This window comes from Eumetopias jubatus, unplaced genomic scaffold (assembly GCF_037043125.1).
Source record: "Eumetopias jubatus isolate StellerSeaLion01/CBP00866 unplaced genomic scaffold, mEumJub1_p1.0 scaffold_13, whole genome shotgun sequence".
Classification (NCBI taxonomy): domain Eukaryota; kingdom Metazoa; phylum Chordata; class Mammalia; order Carnivora; family Otariidae; genus Eumetopias; species Eumetopias jubatus.
Genome location: NW_028274819.1, coordinates 38,789,281 through 38,804,331, shown reverse-complemented (window position 1 = coordinate 38,804,331; position 15,051 = coordinate 38,789,281). Strand labels below are relative to the sequence as shown.

At 36.3% G+C, this 15,051-nt stretch overlaps 1 protein-coding gene across 2 annotated transcripts in view; it reads left to right on the top strand.

Annotated features, from left to right (window-relative positions):
* The window catches only part of PRMT3 (protein arginine methyltransferase 3), a 137,054-nt gene that overhangs the window by 88,359 nt on the left and 33,644 nt on the right, over window positions 1-15,051 (top strand). The gene's annotated exons all lie outside the window — the stretch shown is intronic.

Here is a 15,051-nt window from a genome sequence, read left to right as displayed (position 1 = left end):
ATTATACCTTAAAAATTAAAATTTTACCTAAAACTGTATGGTCAGTAACTGTGTGAAACAGATTATAGTCATGTTGACTTGGACTCTTGAACGTGATTTTTTAAAAGATAGACATACAAAAGATTTTATGGCTTCTTAAAAATTGTTTCTGTTCATTTTGATCCAATAATTATTTTCTATCCAAGTGAGTTTAACAGTGTGCTTTGATGTTTTGAGGAATTCTTTTCATTGAAATTGGTTTTACAGTTTTTAAAAGGTAAATATCTAGATCCCAGATTTATGATTTCAGGGCACCCATTATATTTAACTGATAAAAACAAAATTTCATTTTTCCCATTCATTTCTCCCAGATTTTCCAGTTTTCCTTTATATTAACTGAAATGATTTGGTCAATTGAAATTACAGACTAAAGGTTTTAACTCTTAGATTTGCTGTGTTTGATGTTAGTAATCCTTGAGAATTAAAAAAGACCTCTTGATTAATGACAGTTGATCGATCTATAAGGGAATTCTTAGATAGAAATTGCCGTATTACCAGTATTATTAAATAATATTATTTCAAATCTTCTTTCAGTGTCCTTCACATGAATCAAAGTAGAGCAAATGTAAAACTGTAGTGAAGACCTGAAAAACTGTTTTTAGTTGTGCATATTTTTTAGCCTTATGTAGACAGAGGGGTTTACTGAGTTTTTTTGAAATGTTCTTTATTTTTTGGGTTATTGGTCAGGGTTCTTAGTTTCAGACAACAAAGTCCAAATCAGCTTCTTAAAGCAAAAGGTGATTTACTGAAGAGTTAGGTAACATAATTCCAGACACATTGGGAGAGCTAAAGGAATAGACAAAATACTCTTAAACCGCATCTTAGAACTAGCCTGCTACAAAGCAGCCTGTACCACTGCAGCCCATGTAAACCCTAGAGCCCTCGGCCCTTTCAGTAAATGGTAGGCCCCACTGACATCCCCAGATGAGCAGAACTCTTCACTACCATCCTGTTCCTATCCCCCCTGCCCAAGTCATGCTGTTCAGTTCTTCTGTACAGATCTTCATTCAGCACCTCTGGCTGCACATAGGTCAGGTTGTACACTAGCGATTAAAAAGTCTTAGGAAGTAGTTTTAGCTGCAGTAGTGTTATGCTACGAAAGAGTTTCACAATGCATATATAGAATTCTTTTCTATTCTTGTTATTTGACATAGAGAACAAGAAGCTTTATGTTGAAATAAATTATACTTCTTTAATGATCTTGGTTTTATTCTGTATATTTAAAAGAATAAAATAGAAATAAAACACAAAAAAGCTGGTAAAGTCTGTTTAACACAAAAATTATAATAGAAATTTTTGTATAAAAGAACAAATCAAATAGATACTTGCTGCATTTGTTCCTGTACAGAGTTCCATAAGAGAAATGAATGAAAAAGAAACTGTTATATTACCTTATATCTGTAAAGAGCCTTTTAGATTTATATTTTTATTCCCAACATGCCTGAATGATTTTAATATAGAAGTCTGGAAATGAGGTAGGTCTGGGGTTTAGGTAGAAGGTGGCTGAAAGTTGAAGTGGACTTGTGTATGTCTGATCACTGCTGAAAAATGTACTTCTGTAACTCACCTTTGAGAGGAATGTATAGTTTCAAACCATATTTATTGGATGCACACCAGGTACTAAACATATAAATTTTAGTACTTATTCAATGTTAACCCTTCTGAAATCATTCTGTCAAATAATTTGTCAATATAAATTGTCTTGGTGATAATGTCTAAGTCATTGAACACTTGCATGCCAGACAATGTGCTAATCACTTTAAAATCATTATTTCATTTAGTCTTCTTACCTGCTTCATTTGAAGCAGGTACTAACATTCCCATTTTTGGGGGGGTGAAGAAAAATAAATCACTATGTCTTATGAAATATCCTGACCCCCAAAAAAACTCTGGTGGGATTGTACAAACTATTAAAGGAAGATACAGAAACTTATGAATGAGATATTCAGGATGTGGAAGAAAGGAGGTAGCCTGTTGCATTTGAAACAGATCTGAAAAATCTGAAACATGTTGCGTATGAAACAGGTCTGAATAATGTGATTCTCAGCCAATAGTCTAGCAATTTTTGGTAGGGAGAGAGAAAGAGATCAAAATGCACTCTTTCTCAGAGATAGGGGTGACAAATTTATATGATAAAATAAGTCACATATCCCATCCTCTTTGCTGCAGAGAGAAAGTAGATCTTCGAATTTTTTTTCCTTCACATTTTCAGAGTATATTTATTGTTATTTGGTCTTAGGAACTTTCTTTACTTCCCAGCATGTTTACCCTAACGTGAGCCTGGCATGAGTAAGGTTTTGTGGCCTGTAATGCCTTTATTACAGTTTCATTATTTGTGAATCCCAACTATCCATCCATATCTACTCCCAACTATCTTTTGCTCTTTGAGGTGGTGCCAAGTCCTTACACTCTTCTGCTACCAACCATCTGGAGCTATTATGCAAGCCTAGTCTATGAGTCTACTTTTGAATAGATAGATTATTCGCCTGGTTACTTGGGAATAATCCACAACAAAGGTATTAAAAAGGATGAGTGCCTAATTGGAGCTTTGTTTCTCCATTATATTATAAGAAGAATTAGTGAAAATACTAAAAATAATTTTAAAAAAGCAATGCATGTCAAAGAGATGGAAAAAGTTACTTTGGGGAAAAAGAGGTATGGCTTCTTTAGATAGAGTAAAGAAAAAAGTATCTGCTTTTGTACTGCTGAGTACAAACCTTCAAATATATTAAATACTTTCTTCCTTGTGCTTAAAACTTGAATGCATAGCCAAAAAGTAAGATGGATGATTTCTCTGAGTAGTTAAGCCCATTTTAAATATATGCATAACCATTTATTTCTAATGAGATTCTAAATTTGTAGCCTAATTAAAATATTAGAGGAAATTGGATTTTTCAAAGTAACAAGATGCTAAGAACATCCCCTTTGCATTTAATTTCAAAAGCATGTGTGCTGTAGACTGATAGTGTTTTTAGATGGCTTTCTCAAGTTTGTCAGAACCTTTAATAGAAAACATCTTTTCTTTGCAGTCTTCACCACCAACACACACCACAGAAGAAATTTGATAGCATTTTTAATGTGTTTTGCATTAATAAACTTTTTTATGTTTTGGGGAATTTAACAGGACATAATAATCATATATAAGTGTCTTGGATCTTGGTTAAAGGATAATTTTCCAGTGAATACTTGTAGCACATACACAGCGATTTTCTGAGCATTTTTTAAGTATCATATATTATTGACAGTTTAGGTCAAATTGCCTTTGCTTTTATGATGGGATATGAATTTAGTTAGCACCTGACTGTCTATCACAATAGCCTGCCTGACCTTGCAGTAAATGAGCAATAAAGTCCATTATTATATGGGAAGTTTATAAGTGTTCAAAAGCCAGTGGCTTAAAGCCATACAATTTAGAACTAATATGTTTTATTTTGTCAGTTCTAGTGTATTTTTAATGTCATTTATGTATTTGTATAATATTCTCCCTTTGTGTTCCAGCAGCATTTATATTGGCATCTGTCTGTATAAGCTCCTTAAAGATATAGGCAAGCAGATACATTAAATGACTCTTCATACTGCCTTTTGTATAACAAATGAGTTGTTTACCTTAAAAAGGAAAATATTTAATATGATTTTATGAGATTACATACATAAATCTGACATAAAGATTTTTATTTGATACCTTATCTCTTAGAGCAATCATTTCTGTATATTAATTTCAGCATTATATTTTCTTTTATTCTACATCTCTGTTAGCATGCACTGGAACAGTGACTGGTACAACAATGTTCAGTTTGTATAAACTTTCCTTAATATATTTCTAAACCTCATTTAACAAAGAACAGCATTTTTCCTAGGCATTTTTCTTTTACTACAGTTGCTAAATTAAAGATGAGCCACTGGAGTAAATAAAAACTAGCAGACTTTTTTTTATATTTGTATTTAAAAACCTCTTACAATAAAGTCTTTTGGATTTTATCAGAGTACATTAATATGAGTACAGAGGTACTGAGGGGTTTTTAATTTTTTATCAAAACTTTTAAGATCATTAATATAAGAATTTATATTAACAGATATTTCAGTTTGTTAAACAAATTTTAAATACTGACTGTGTCCCAGGCTCTTGTCTGAAATCTGCACAAACACGCGTGCGCGCGCGCGCACGCACACACACACACACACACACACACACACAAACACACAAACACAACCTGTTCTCTGTCCTGAAAAGGCACTTATGTGAGAGGAGACAGGGACTAAGAAAATTTCAGTATCACTATAAAATTATGAGTCTAGATATATACACAGAGTGGTTTGGGAACAGGAGCACAAAGATATTTTCTGGAGGAAAAATTGTAGTTTTAGGTAATTAAATTTTTTAGCCAAGATTCTATGAGGAAGAAAAAAACACTTTACCCCCCCCAAAAGATTTTATTTTAAATGAGGAAACCTGTTTCCAAGGATGAGAAGATTGAAGGAAAAGACTAAAGTCTAGTAGCCATTTAAGAAGTTCACTTTGGGATAATTTCTGTTTATCTCTTTTTTAATTCACTAGTCTTTTCTTCATCTGTATTCTTTCTGCTATTAAGATAGCTGCTAAATACTTTCATGTTAAATATCATGTTTTTCAGTTCCATAATTTCTATTTTTATTTTTTGAGTTATAATTCTTTCATTGTTTTAACCAGTTTGGTCGATCTTTTTATCTAAATTTCTTAACATATTAATAATCACTCTTTTAAGGTCTATTTGCTACTTCCCTAAGGCAACTGTGATTCTACTTCTGTTATTTTTTTTTAAGTTTTATTTAAGTAATTTCTGCACCCAAAGTGGGGCTCAAACTCACAACCCCGAGACAAAGAGTTGTGCACTCCTCCGACTGAGCCTGCCAGGCACCCCTGTTGCTTTTTTTCTTTTAATTATGGGTCGCCTTTTCCTGTTTCTTCTCATATTTCATAATTTTATGTTTTGTGCTAGCCATTATTTGAAAGGATAATACAGAGTAAAATAGTGATATTTTCCCCTAGAAGGGCTTCCACTTAACTTCTGCCTGGGTTGGTAGGATTGAGGGGCTGATACCTATTATCTAATCTGGAATTGAGCTTGGTCAGGGCTGGGTACCACGGGCCCAGGATCAGGGCACTCCCTCTCACCAATTTCCTAGGATGACAATCAAAATACAGCTGAGTTTAGGGAGAAAGACAAAGCACAGGATATTGGAAAATCTGATCATCGGTGGATCTCTCAGTTACAGAGCAAGGAGTTTGCAGGGGGAGGAAAGGTCCTGATACGGATTTGGCATGGCTCATGATCTAGTTGAGAATTGGCAGACACAATGAGAGGGTGAGTTTCAAAGTGAAGAGTAAACTGTCTAGTTGAGCCTTCTCTTCTTAAGAGGGCATTAGCTCTCAGGATTAGTTGAAAGGTCTGTTGTTCATATAAACAGGTTTTCTTAAGGTGCCTGAAACAAACAACTTCATCTTCCTGGGCAAGTTTCTGGAATAGCAGAGAGTTGAATAGTAATGTCATGTTAATGTGACAGTGAACTGTGTGCTTGTAGATGATTTTGGCTTTGGGATCTAAGCATTGCAAGAAAACCTCTCTGCCTGCTTTGCAGCACAACCACCAGCCTCATCCGCCTTCTGGGTTTACTTGCTCTACCTGTCAGGCTTCTCCAGATTCTAGTGTACCATACTAGCTCAGACCTGCCCATTAAAAATTGACTGGGTTCTCCTTGTTCCAGCTAGGTTGCTGTGCCTGTGGCATTTTTGCTGCTTTTCCCACTAAGGGGCCCAGCTTTGGGTAAATGCCCTCAGGTATGAAAGCCACTGTTTCTCTCTGCTCAACTAAGGAGGGCTGGCTGGCTCATCCCTCTCTGGAAATAGTTTATCTAGACTTCTTTGCCTCCAAGATTCTTCGGTGGTTCTAATGAAAAATATGATTGTTTAGTTTAGCGAAGTTTTTTTTATTTTTGTTGTTATATCAGAGTGAGGATCTTTTGCAAACCTCTACATCCTAACTAGAAACAGAAGTGCCTGCATGCATTGTTTTTAAAAACCCAATCTGGAAAATCTGGGCTTATGTATTTAAGATTTTTGAAAGTTAGGAAAAGTAAATGAACATAAATTTAGTCCATGAACTAAAAAATAAATTGTGTGTTACCTCCCAGTTCTCATTTCGGTTTTCTTCCCTGTTTTTAAGGCTAATGCAAGTGTTATTAAATGAAACTTTAAAATGTTTAAAATTCAAACTTTACTGATTCCTTACTCATAGTATTCTTTGTTTTTATTTTACTTTTTAATTAAGCTTTAGTTTTTTCTAATAGCTTACCAAAAACTTCAAAAGAGCCTATTTTCTTTGTAATTCTGTTCTTAAATCTTCTTGGAAAATCTCAGACAGTAGAAACCTGCTAATTCCAAACTCATTTCTTGGGTATTAAATCAGCTCTTAGTACTTTTAGGTGTAAATTGACCTAATTTTGACCTTGTAAAACTAATCAGCTAAAGAAACTAATTATTAAAACACATCTGTGCTGCTTAGAAATCGTAAGATTTGTTTTGAACTTGCATCATAGATTTTAGTGGGACATCTGGTATATATTTTAATAGGCTTCATTAAGTAAATTTTATGTGTTGGTGGGAGGACGTTTCTAATCATGTGATTCTACCTCTCCAGTCAGTTTTAGGTTTCTCCTTATATAAATGACCATATGATCTAGAGCATGGCCATAACTTTGTACTCTTCTCTGAAACCTGAACCTTTGTAGTTAGGCTTCAATGATGGTGACAATATTTAAATCTCTTCAGTTATTCTCGGAAACTGTTTTTGAGTACTATTATGTGCTAAGAGCTGTAAGGCATTGGGAATATAATAACAAGCCAAAACAGTTCTTTTATTCACAAAGCATAAATGAGGGAGACAGATATTTAAATTCATTTTATGGTTACATGTGATAAAGACATTCTAGTTATATAAGAAAATGTCAATATTTTTTAGAGATTTAAGCTGAAGTGTGTGTGGGAGAAATGACATATCAGGCATTTGCTTCAAAACAGTTCAGCAAAAAGAAGGGGACAGAGGAAGAAAAGACGAAGTAAATTTACCAAATAGTGGTAACTGTTGAATACAGGTGATAGGTACTCAGAGGTTTTATAATTGTGTGTATGCTTAAAATTTTTCATGTCGATGTTTTTAAAGAGTAATACTAACCGGACAGCATTCTAAGAAATGCATAGGAGTGAAAAGGCAAAGATACTGTGCTAAGTTGTTACCATACAACTGCTATAGCTACCAAAGCTGAACGCATGCTTATTCTATAGCTTAACTATTTCACTCTTAAGTCTTTACACAACAGAAGTGTGTTCGTGTTTGCCAAAAGACATGTACACAAGTGTCCATTGCACCCTACTTCATTATAATCCCAAACTGGAAACAAGCTAAACATTTATCGGCAGTGAAATGGATAAATAAATGTAGTATATATATGGAGTAGTATATATCAATGAAAAAAGATGATCTTGAGTTTACACTACAACATGGATAAATTCTTCATGAACAGGAAAAAAAAAATCTGGAAAGTTTAAAAACATACCCTGGAGCACCTGGGTGGGTCAGCTGGTTAAGCACCCGACTCTTGATTTCAGCTGAGGTCATGATCTCTAGGTCCTGCAGTCAAGCCCCACATCAGGCACCGTGGTCAATGGGAACTCTGCTTGAGGATTCTATCTCCCTCTTCCCCTCCCCCCAACTTTTGCACATGCATGCGCACTCTCTCTCTCTCTCTCTCTCTCTAAAATAAATAATAAATCTTTAAAAAAAATAAAGCATGTTTTTTAATACAGCATGGCACTCTGTTACAAGCTGTCTACTTCATCTGGAGCCCAGCCAAAGAAATGATGATGTGTGCCATTGCCAGAAGAACTGGTTGAATTGAACTTAGTGAGGGATGGTTTAGACATTAGACTCTAATGTAAAACTTTACTAAGGGATTTTCCAGAGTAATTTTGATTACCTGATTTTTCCATTATATGATTAATTCTTTTTTTAATTTAATTTAATTTTATTATGTTAATCACCATACAGTACATCATTAATTTTTGATTTAGTGTTCCATGATTCATTGTTTTCACATAACACCCAGTGCTCCATACAATACGTGCCCTCCTTAGTACCCATTACCCATCCCCCCACCCCTCTCCCTTCTAAAGTCCTCAGTTTCTCAGAGTCCATAATCTCTCATGGTTCGTCTCCCCCTCCAATTAACCCCCCTTCATTTTTCCCTTCCTTCTCCTAATGTCCTCCATGCTATTCTTTATGTTCCACAAATAAGTGAAACCATATGATAATTGACTTTCTCTGCTTGATTTATTTCACTTAGCATAATCTCCTCCAGTCCCATCCATGTTGATGTAAAAGTTGGGTAGTCATCCTTTCTGACGGCTGAGTAATATTCCATTGTATATATAGACCACATCTTCTTTATCCATTCATCTGTTGGAGGGCATCTAGGCTCTTGCCACAGTTGGGCTGTTGCAGACATTGCTGCTATGAACACTGGGCTGCATATGGCCCTTCTTTTCACTACATCTGTATCTTTGGGGTAAATACCCAGTAGTGCAATTGCTGGGTCATAGGGTAGCTCTATTTTTAACTTTTTGAGGCACCTCCACACTGTTTTCCAAAGTGGCTGTACCAACTTGCACTCCCACCAACAGTGGAACAGGGTTCCCCTTTCTCCACAACCTCTCCAACATTTGGTGTTTCTTGCCTTGTCAGTTTTTGCCATTCCGGCTGGTGTAAGGTGGTATCTCAGTGTGGTTTTGATTTGAATTTCCCTGATGGCTAATGATGATGAACATTTTTTTGTGTCAGCCATTTGTATGCCTTCTTTTGAGAAGTGTCTGTTCATGTCTTCTGCCCATTTTTTTACTTGATTATTTGTTTTTTGGGTGTTGAGTTTGAGAAATTCTTTATAGATCTTGGATATCAGCCCTTGTCTGTAGTGTCATCTGCAAATATCTTCTCCCATTCTGTGGGTTGCCTCTTTGTTTTGTTGACTGTTTCCTTTGCTGTGCAGAACCTTTTTATCTTGGTGAAGTCCCAAAAGTTCATTTTTGCTTTTGTTTCACTAGCCTTTGGAGATGTATCTTGAAAGACGTTGCTGTGGCCAATGTCAGAGAGGTTACTGCCTATATTCTCCTCTAGGATTTTGATGGATTCCTGTCTCACATTGAGGTCTTTCATCCATTTTGAGTTTATCTTTGTGTATGGTGTTAGAGAATGGTCAAGTTTCATTCTTCTATATATAGCTGTCTAATTTTCCCAGCACTATTTATTGAAGAGACTGTCTTTTTTCCATTGAATATTTTTTCTGCTTTGTCGAAGATTATTTGACCATAGAGTTGAGGGTCCATATCTGGGCTCTCTATTCTGTTCCATTGGTCTATATGTCTGTTTTTGTGCCAGTATCATGCAGTCTTGGTGATCACGGCTTTGTAACATAGCTTGAAATCAGGCAATGTGATGCCCCAGCTTTGTTTTTCAACATTTCCTTGGCGATTTGGGGTCTTTTCTGATTCCATACAAATTTTAGGATTGTTTGTTCCAGCACTTTGAAAAATTTCATTGGAATTTTGATCGGGATGGCGTTGAAGGTATAGATTGCTCTGGGCAGCATAGACATTTTAACAATGTTTTTTCTTCCAATCCATGAGCATGGAATGTTTTTCCATCTTTTTGTGTCTTCTTCAATTTCTTTCATGAATGTTCTGTAGTTCCTAGAATATAGATCCTTTATCTCTTTGGTTAGATTTATTCCGAGGTATCTTATGGTTTCTGGTGCTGTTGTAAATGGAATCGATTCTCTAATTTCTCTTCCTACAGTTGCATTTTTAGTGTATAAGAAAGCAACTGATTTCTGTGCACTGATTTTGTATCCTCCTACATTACTGAATTGCTGTATGAATTCTAGTAATTTGGGGTGGAGTCTTTTTGGATTTTCCACATAAAGTATCATGTCATCTGCGAAGAGAGAGAGTTTGACTTCTTCTTTGCCAGTTTGAATACCTTTTATTTCTTTTTGTTGTCTGATTGCTGTTGCTAGGACTTATAGTACTATATTGAACAATAGTGGCGAGAGTGGGCATCCTTGTCTTGTTCCTGATCTTAAGGGAAAGGCTCTCATCTTTTCCCCATTGAGGATGATATTCGCTGTGGGTTTTTCATAGATGGATTTTATGAAATTGAAGAATGTTCCCTCTATCCCTATACTCTGAAGAGTTTTAATCAGGAAAGGATGCTGTATTTTGTCAAATGCTTTTTCTGCATCAATTGAGAGGACCGTATGGTTCTTCTCTCTCCTTTTATTAATGTGTTCTGTTGCATTGATTGATTTGCGAATGTTGAACCACCCTTGCATCCCGGGGATAAATCCCACTTGGTCATGGTGGATGATCCTTTTAATGTATTGTTGGATCCTATTAGCTAGGATTTTGTTGAGAATTTTGGAGTCCATTCATCAGGGATATCGGTCTGAAATTCTCCTTTTTGTTGGGGTCTTTGCCTGATTTGGGGATTAAGGTAATGCTGGCCTCATAGAATGAGTCTGGAAGCTTTCCTTCTGTTTCTATTTTTTGAAACAGCTTCAGGAGAATAGGTATTATTTCTTCTTTGAATGTTGGTAGAATTCCCCAGGGAATCCATCAGGCCCTGGACTCTTGTTTTTTGGGAGGTTTTTGATCAATGCTTCAATCTCTTTACTGGTTATTGGCCTATTTAGGTTGTCAGTTTCTTCCTGTTTCAGTCCTGGTAGTCTATAGGTTTCCAGGGAGGGCATCCATTTCTTCCAGGTTGCTTAATTTATTGGCATATAGTTGTTGATAGTAACTTCTAATAATTGTTTCTATTTCCTTGGTGTTAGTCGTGATCTGTCCCCTTTCATTCATAATTTTATTAATTTGGGTCCTTTCTCTGTTCTTTTGGATAAGTCTGGCCAGTGGTTTATCGATCTTATTAATTCTTTTGAAGAACCAGCTTCTAGTTTCATTGATCTGATCTACTGTGTTTCTGGTTTCTAAGTAATTGATCTCTGCTCTAATCTTAATTATTTCTCTTCTAATATGTGGCTTAGGCATCGTTTGTTGCTTTTTCTTTAGTTCTTTAAGGTGTAAAGTTAGTTGGTGAATTTGGGATTTTTCTGTTTTTTTGAGTGAGGCTTGGATGGCTACGTATTTCCCCCTTAGGACCACCTTTGCAGTATCCCACAGGTTTTGGACTGATGTGTTTTTGTTCTCATTGGTTTCCATGAATTGTTTAAGTTCTTCTTTGATTTCCTGGTTGACCCAAACATTCTTGAGCAGAGTGGCCTTTAGCTTCCAAGTATTTGAATTTCTTCCAAATTTTTTCTTGTGATTGAGTTCCAGTTTTAAAGCATTATGGTCTAAGAATATGCAGGGAATAATCTCTGTCTTTTGGTATCAGTTGAGACCTGATTTGTGACCTAGTATGTGGTCTGTTCTGGAGAAAGTTCCATGTGTGCTTGAGAAGAATGAGTCTGTTGTTTTAGGGTGGAATGTTCTGTATATATCTGTGAGGTCCATCTGGTCCAATGTGTCATTCAAAGCTCTTGTTTCTTTGTTGATTTTCTGCTTAGATGATCTGTCCATTGCTGAGAGTGGAGTATTGAGGTCTCCTACAATTAACGTATTATTATCAATATGACTCTTTATTTTGGTTAACAGTTGGCTTATGTAGTTGACTGCTCCCATGTTGGGGGCATAGATATTCACAGTTGTTAGATCTTCTTGTTGGATAGACCATTTAAGAATGATAGTGTCCTTCTATGTCTCTAAACTACATACAGTCTTTAGCTTAAAATCTAATTTGTCTGACATAAGAATTGCTACCCCAGCTTTCTTTTGAGGTCCGTTGGCATGGAAGATGGATCTCCATCCCTTCACTTTCAGTCTGGATGTATCTTTAGGTTCAAAATGAGTCTCTTGTAGACAGCATATGGATGGGTCCTGTCTTTTTATCCTCTCTGCAACCCTTTGCCGTTTTATGGGAGCATTTAGGCCATTCACGTTGAGAGTGATTATTGAAAGATATGAATTTATTGTCATCATGTTGCCTGTGAAGTCCTTGTTTCTATAGATTGTCTCTATAAATTTCTGTTCTATATCACTCTTGGGGTCTTTCTCCTTTTATAGAACCCCCCTTAATATTTCTTGCAGGGCCGTCTAAGTAGTTACATATTCTTTCAGTTTCGCCGGTCTTGGAAGCTCTGCATCTCTCCATCCATTCTAAATGATAGCCTTGCCAGATAAAGTATTCTTGGCTGCATTCCAGGTTGCTTAATTTATGCATATTCTTCTCATTTAGTACCCTGAATATGTCTTGCCAGCCCTTTCTGGCTTGCCAGGTCTCTGTGGATAAGTCTGATGTTATTCTGATGTTCCTCCCTCTTCCCCCTAACTGCCCTTATGATGGTTTCCTTGGTTCTAAGGTTTGCGAGTTTTACTATTATGTGCCGGGGCGTTGGTCTCTTTTCCTTGATCTTGGGAGGGCTCCTCTCTTCCTCTAGGACACAAATGTTTGTTTCATTCCCCAGATTAGCAAAGTTCTCAGCTACGATTTGCTCACATATATCTTCTAGTCCTCTCTCTCTCTCTCTCCACCCGCTCCGGGATCCCAGTAAGTCTGACATTGGAATGTTTCGTGACATCTATGTAACTAATTCTTTACATAATATATGTGACTCTACTGTAAAAGGAAGCTTTGTCTCATATTCAGAGGGATTCTATCTAGTCTGATATTGTTTATATTTTGATTAAAGCCCAGGTGTATCTAATGCATTACCTACAAAATCTTAGATATTTCCATCTGACCCCCCCGCAATCTTTCGTTTTTCCCAACCACAGAGTCTAGCCTTCTGAGCTAAGCCCCAGAGGATTTTTTTTTTTAAAGGTTTTATTTATTCATCTGACAGAAACAGAGACAGCGAGAGCAGGAACACAAGCAGGAGTGGGAGAGGGAGAAGCAGGCTTCCCGCCGAGCAGGGAGCCCGATGTGGGGCTCGATCCCAGGACCCTGGGATCATGACCTGAGCCGGAGGCAGACGCTTAACGACTGAGCCACCCAGGCGCCCAAGCCCCAGAGGATTTTAGCCTTTTTAAAATCTAGATTTCTTCAACTAATTTTCTGTGGTTAGTTGCCTTCCTATCTATTTTTGTACTCTTGCCTTGGAAACATACCATTAAGAAAAGTTTAATTTTTAAAAAAGATATGTTTCCCACTTCCTATTAACTTTGAGGTGTGTGTTCATTGATTAGAGTAGCGGGATGAATCACCTGCAATATTAAACCATTATTTAAACATGCTCAGAGAGAATGCAGAAGTCCACAAAATGAGAAACTCTGAAGTTGAGTAAAATAACGTGTCCTTAGAGTGAATAGAGATTCCTGTGCTTGATCCTCCTTTGAAAGCCATGCTGTAAATAATGCCTCTGAATCTGCATTTTTAATGGTCCGTTAACAGTGATTTTAAAGCCTCCAGTTGAGTTATATTATAAAAGGATTTGAGCATCATATTGTCTAAAATATAATTTGAGTGGAGTGTTGAAATTCTTCTGCTATATTACAATCATAATGTAATTCTAGATAGGAATAGGGTCTTGCTTGAAATCATCAATGCCAAGGGTCAGAATAAATTTGAGAGAAATAATCACACTCAGGCAGGACTGAAATACTTATCTCAAGCACAGCAATAAGCATAAAAATGGTTTCTTTATCAAATAATCAATAATAGTGAACTCAGATTAGACGTGTCAGGGGAGTTCCTCCCTATACTTATCTCAGAGGCTGCCAATTAGCATTATTAGGTTGTGATAATAAATGAGTTTGACCAGGTATTTTCCTCTTTGATTGAGGCAGTTATCCCCAGAATAATGACCTATAAGGAAGTAATCTCAGTTTAAGATTTCCTTTGACTTATGTTGTGGCAGAAGCTGTCGTGAATATTGGCATTCAGAAATTCTGAACATTCAAAACACCTAATGTTTCCAGCCATCTGATGTATATGTATGTATTCACAGGAAGGATCGGTCTTTATTGGGAAATGAGTCAAGAATTGGAAAAATAAATTTTGTTACAAATACCGTATGGCTCAGAACATATTAGTTACCAAAATCAGTCCATCTTTCTCTTTTCTAGAAGACTGAATGAGAAAAGGGCCAATCTTTGAAATGGTAGGGAGTTTTCTAAAAATGATTAAAATCAAAGAGGAAAATTTAAATAGTGTTAATGTAACACTGTGGTTAAAAGCTTCAGCTTTAGGGGCGCCGGGGTGACTCAGTTGAACATCTGACTCGATCTCAGCTCAGGTCTTGAACGCAGGGTCGTGAGTTTGGGTCCTGTATTGGGCTCCTTGCTGGGTGTGGATCCTCCTTTAAAAAAAAAAAAAAAAAAAAAGCTTCAGCTTTAGACCCAATGAACTGAGTTTACTAGTATGACTTTAGAAAGAGGTATTTAACTTCTCTGAATTTCAGATTTTTCATCTGGAAAGCGGAAATCATAACACCAATACCTACCTCCAAGTTATTATTTTGAGTGTGATAAATGAGATAATGCACACAAGCACTTACCCCTATGCCTGGCACATAGAAAGTCTCCATAAAATAATCCAATTAATATTTCATTCATTTTCCTGTCTTGTTGCATTTTTAAAGAAAGGGTTATTTGTTTAGTTTTATTTTTAACTTATCCATTTGGTTGTGGAGATTTTAGATTGTGAGTATTGATACATGGAATTTACTTCTTCCATCAAAATTGAATAAGTATAACTGATGTGGCTGTACATACCACTTCAAAGACTAGGGTTTTGTTGTTTTAAGATTTTATTTATTTCTTTGAGATAGAGAATAAATGGTGGGGAAGGGGCAGAAAGAGAGAGAGAGAAGCAGACTCCCTGCTGAGCAGAAAGCCCGATGCAGGGCTCGATCCCAGGACCCAGAGATCAT